Here is a 5,432-nt window from a genome sequence, read left to right as displayed (position 1 = left end):
CACTTTATTTATTATGGTTTAACTTGTATACTTATATGTTCTGATTTGATTGTATGACTTCAATATTTGGCTTGATGGCAACATCTGGTGGAAATGTTGTGTCAATAGTCCACTTGGAAATCCCCTTACTGATAAAAATGCTGATGTGTCAAATACTTATTTTCCCCGCTGTATATATATATATATATATATATATATATATATATATATATATATATATATATATATATATATATATATATATAAATTCCCCACTCGCCCCTGTGGGCGGTCAATTCTTCAAGCTCGGGTCCTCTACCAGAGGCCTGGGAGCTTGAGGGTCCTGCGCAGTATCCCAGGGATAGGCTTACCTAAAACTAAGAAAACCCAATCATATAAGACAAAATGAGACAAACTAGAACACAAACATAAAACCCAGGACTAGAACACAAATTTCAAGTTTTGTTATCAAGAGTATTGACATTGCTTTCTGTTAACAGAATTAAATGTTGACAACAGGAATTGTTATAATTTGCTATTCAACCACAGTGTAAAATAACAAATATTTCTCTGTAGTTTAGTGACAATTTATATGAAGCCTCATATGTATACAAAGTGAAATGTCTTATAGTGGCAGTACAGTGATGCTTACAGCAATATCATGCAAACAAAGAGATCAAAGATTAACAGTGTTTGAGCATCTGAATGTTAAATTTAATAGGCTTTCTTAAAATATTTTATTTAATATGAAATACAATAACTTTAAACAAAAGGATTTAATGTAAATATAGAACTACAAACTGTATTTTAATTATGGAAAACTTCTCCATTTTAACTATTAATTGCCATTACAATATTTTTTTTGTTCTTAACTCCTTTTCTGCATTTTCAGGTTCACCCATCAGATTAGCTGGGCCTGAATCAACTCAATGCTCTGGCAGAGTTGAAGTTTATCACAATAACATCTGGGGAACAGTCTGTGATGATGGCTGGGACTTAAATGATGCTGAGGTGGTTTGCAGAGAGTTAAAATGTGGACCGGCATTACTGGCTCCTCAGAATGCTTACTTTGGTCAAGGAACCGGACAGATTTGGCTTGATGAAGTGACCTGTTCAGGAAATGAAAACTTTCTAACTGGGTGTCAGTTCAGTGGATTTGGAGCACACAACTGTAAACATTCTGCGGACGCTGGTGTCATCTGTTCAGGTAAGATATATATTTTTGGTCATTCACAAGATTTCAAATACAGCAAATAAAACTTATTTTTACAACTACTGAAAACAGTGTTCAAATGTAAAGCGCAAATGAGTTAAAACAAATATGAACAGAAGGTGAATGCTTTGTGTTTGAGCTCATCAAAAGCTAGTATACTCCTATGGCAGTCCAGAGAAATGAAAGGGTTGCATTAATAATTAATAAATTAATAATCTTACCAGCTCCATGGAGGAAGTTCTTGGTGAAAGTGAATCTGGCTGCTGTCAACTCTTCTGTGGACATGAAAGACCCGGCTGTGATGGAGTCCATCATGAATTTGGTAATTTGTGTGATCCCAAAATCTTAGTGAAACGACTATACTTATATTTTAATAACAAAACCTTCGAGCTGTTTTAAAAAAAAGTCTTGGATAATGAGCAATTCCAAAAAATTGCTTTATTAGCATTAGCGTCTTGAGTCTCTTTCATGTCAAATTTCATTTAAAATGTAACAATAACAGTCTATAATTTGTGGTGTAATCATTAAATTTTCTTTTTTCTGTTGTGCAGGTCAAAAATGAGCTGGGAGGTACGACTGGTGACCTAAAAGTGAGCTGGTGGAAACTTCCAGAAAAGAAAGATATCAAAAACGTGACAGAGACGTGTACTCCATAGTTCACACTGTTTGTTTCAATAGCTGGATGAAGGCAGCTTACAGCCTGTAAAAGTGATGTGATTGATTTAATCTTTACTTTTCACATGATATCTGTGTTTGCTTGCTTTCTGTTGTGTTACATTTAGTTGTAAAACAAACATAATGCCATGGTCCTGAGTCTGATCATTCACTGTTTTGTGTTTATTAATATTGACTTATGTTCTTGTTTATTTTGGTTATGTATTCTGTTAAGATTTGGTAATTGTTAGGGTTTGGTTCTGTACTCCCCCTGTTCCAGTTCCATCAGGTCTCAGTGTAAAGCCTGTGTCTCTGCATTTGTGTTGAGTTTCCTGTTTTACTTTGAAAGTCTGTGTCTTATGTCAGTGCCTTCAGTTTTGAAGGCTCCCCATCTCGTTTGTGTAATCAGTGTCAGGCATATCTCCCAGCTTTTTCCTCTTGGTCCTGTTCACCTTTTGTATCTAGTGTCTGTGTCTTCCCCTGCTCGTTGTTGCTCCATCCCTCATTCTACACTGTGTGTTCTGTCTGTCAGCCTGCCTGCATAGTTTATTTATATTTTCAATTTAATTATTTTGGTATCCATCAATAAAGCTGTTTGAGTGCACTTTTTCGTCTCCTGGAGTCTGCACTTTGGGTCCACTATTTCTGCCTCCCGCACACAGTACATGACACATAATCTCTTTGACTCCAAACTTTACTTTAATGCGTTTGATGACTTTTTTCTGTGATGCATTTCCAAAGAAGACGAGTTCTGTTGGTGCCAGCAGAAAAATATTACTTTCAAATCTGAAACTTAGCATCTGCTTTGAATTGAGATAAAGGAAAGTGACCTTAAAGGAAGGAAATTATATTTCCATGTGGTTTGCATAATGGAACACAAACCATATGGAAATATACAATACCCAACCTTTCTTGTCCTCAGAGATTTTTTCTTTATCTCTCCCAAAGTTAGAAATTAAGTTTAAACTACAGGGTGGGCCATTTATATGGATACACCGTAATAACATGGGAATGGTTGGTGATATTAAAGTCCTGTTTGTGGCACATTAGTATATGTGAGGGGGCAAACTCCTCAAGATGGGTGGTGACCATGGTGGCCATTTAGAAGTCGGCCATCTTGGATACAACTTTTGTTTTTCCAATAGGAAGAGGGCCATGTGACACATCACACTTATTGGTAATGTCACAAGAAAAACAATGGTGTGCTTGGTTTCAACGTAACTTTATTCTTTCATGAGTTATTTACAAGTTTCTAACCACTTATAACATGTGTTCAATGTACTTGTTGGACACATGTTGGATTGTCAATGCAACCCTCTTCTCCCACTCTTCACACACTGATAGCAACACCGCAGGAGAAATGTCAGCACAGGCATCCAGTATCCGTAGTTTCAGGTGCTGCACATCTCGTATCTTCAAACCATAGACAATTGCCTTGAGATGACCCCAAAGATAAAAGTCTAAGGGGGTCAGATCGGGAGACCTTGGGGGCCATTCAACTGGGCCACGACGACCAATCCACTTTCCAGGAAACTTTTCATCTAGGAATGCTCGGACCTGGCACCCATAATGTGGTGGTGCACCATCTTGCTGGAAAAGCTCAGGGAATGTGCCAGCTTCAGTGCATAAATCAGCAACGCACAGCAATTCTGGATGAATAATCCGGTTAAAAGTAGATAAAAAAAACCACTAAATAGCAGATTCTGGAGAGACACTGAGCCTCGCGTTGTTCACGCGCCGCCATCTTGGTCAATATATAGGAAGAACATAATAATCCCTCACTAAGTAAAAAATTAGAGATCAAAGTAGAAGTTTAACAAGGGCTGGAAACAGACCTGACTGAATACATATAAATACAAGAGGAATAAAGTAAAATAAACAAAAGGCTAAATTGAATTAGAACTTAACTGTAATGTATTCAAGCTAATAATAGCAAGGATAACAACCTGTAAACTGGTATTAACAATGACACATAGTTGGGATGAAGACCATGCCCAGAATGCATAGAATGAAAGAAAATACATGATTCACACAAACACATATTAAATGAAATAGAGAGATGCATAAGGTATATTAAGGTTGTGTCATTGTTCAGCCAAGGAAAGTGTGTGAAAAGGAAAATGTCTCCACCTTGGAAGGGGGTGAAACTGCAGATCACCCGCAGCCCTTGGTGGATACAAAATAAAATATAAATAAAATATTGTAATATACTATATGTAACATTAATGATGACATAATATTAATATGAAGAGGCACCTTAGTCAGTTATGATGTGAGGTGGATAATTGTTAGAAGTAGTCTGCATCAAGCTCAAGGTTTGCTCAAATTCAGTACAATGATATATGAGATGAAGAAAATAAAGAAAATATCTAAACTAATTAAGTGCATAAGAGGCACTTGACCTGCTTGAAAACCTGTCATCCTAGATGAGACATTGCTGAAATATAGAGCACACCTATACTAACAACTAATAAGCTATACCCTGTATACAACAGCTAAAGCTACAAAATTGAGAAGCTGAATTAAATATGTGGTCACTGTAAGCTGATGAGCAAGTACTATGGGTTTTTTTTTTTACAGCAGGAGCTGCATGAGGGTTCAAACATGCAGCTGTCTGTGAGCTCAGTTTTTTTCCCCTCACACTTCTGATTTGCCTTTGGCAGCATCCTGACACATGTGTGTAAAGCATTCATGCTATCAGCGACTTGTTTTGTTTTGTTGTTTTGAAAAATAAATAAATTTGTGACCATACTTGTAGATCACAGTGACACATAATGATTAGGCATATGATTTACTAATGCAGATGAAGTTTATTCTAAAATTTAAGGAGAACAAAGAAGAACAGCATCTTCAGTTGTGTCTTGGCTGTTGTTCTCTGTGTAGTGTGCTGAGTTTTGTTTTTTGTTTTTTGACGTGTTGCTTGAGTGAGGAGTACTGTGACTTCTGAAGTAGCTCTCACCATGCGACCTTGATGATGATAAGTTCAGAGACAGCTGAGAGCTGGGTTGTCTGCTTTGCTTTAGGTGATAAGGCAGAAAAGTTAAAACTTAGTTTCTTGTCTTGAAGGGAAAAAAAGAAAGAGCGAGGTTTTGTGTTTCTCAGCCAAGAACAACTACGATTTCATTTTCTGTTTTTGAGAAAGGAGAATTTAAAATAATAATAATAATAATAATAATAATAATAATAATAATAATAATAATAATAATAATAAAACAAAGAGTGATGTTTTGTTTAAGTGGTGAAGAAAGCTAATACTGCAAAATACCGACTAGTGCATGATCTGCGAGCAATAAATGAAATCACTGAAATGATACTACCAGTAGTAGCAAATCCCCGCTCTCTATGCTGAAGCTTTAAAGAAATCAATGATGTCCTGCCTCTTGCCAGCAGCAGAGACAGTTTTCTACTCTACGTAGATGACATTTTAGTGACTGGCCACACAGAGGAAGGGTGTAAGCAAAATACTATGGCTGTGTTACGTCACTTGGCTGAGTTAAGGCCACAAGGTATCTTTAAATAAACTCTAATTATGAAGTCACATACTTAGGGCACACCCTCTCAGGTGAAGGCAGAAAGCTACTAAACA

At 36.6% G+C, this 5,432-nt stretch overlaps 1 long non-coding RNA gene across 1 annotated transcript; it reads left to right on the top strand.

Annotated features, from left to right (window-relative positions):
- Positions 1–880: 880 nt before the first annotated feature.
- LOC143416451 (uncharacterized) lies at positions 881–1,951 on the top strand. The gene is made up of 3 exons (XR_013096823.1): positions 881–1,186; positions 1,417–1,514; positions 1,744–1,951. It is a non-coding gene; the product is annotated as an uncharacterized LOC143416451 (long non-coding RNA).
- Positions 1,952–5,432: the final 3,481 nt, after the last annotated feature.

This window comes from Maylandia zebra, linkage group LG3 (assembly GCF_041146795.1).
Source record: "Maylandia zebra isolate NMK-2024a linkage group LG3, Mzebra_GT3a, whole genome shotgun sequence".
NCBI classification, from domain to species: domain Eukaryota; kingdom Metazoa; phylum Chordata; class Actinopteri; order Cichliformes; family Cichlidae; genus Maylandia; species Maylandia zebra.
This window is presented reverse-complemented; position numbering and strand designations above follow the sequence as displayed.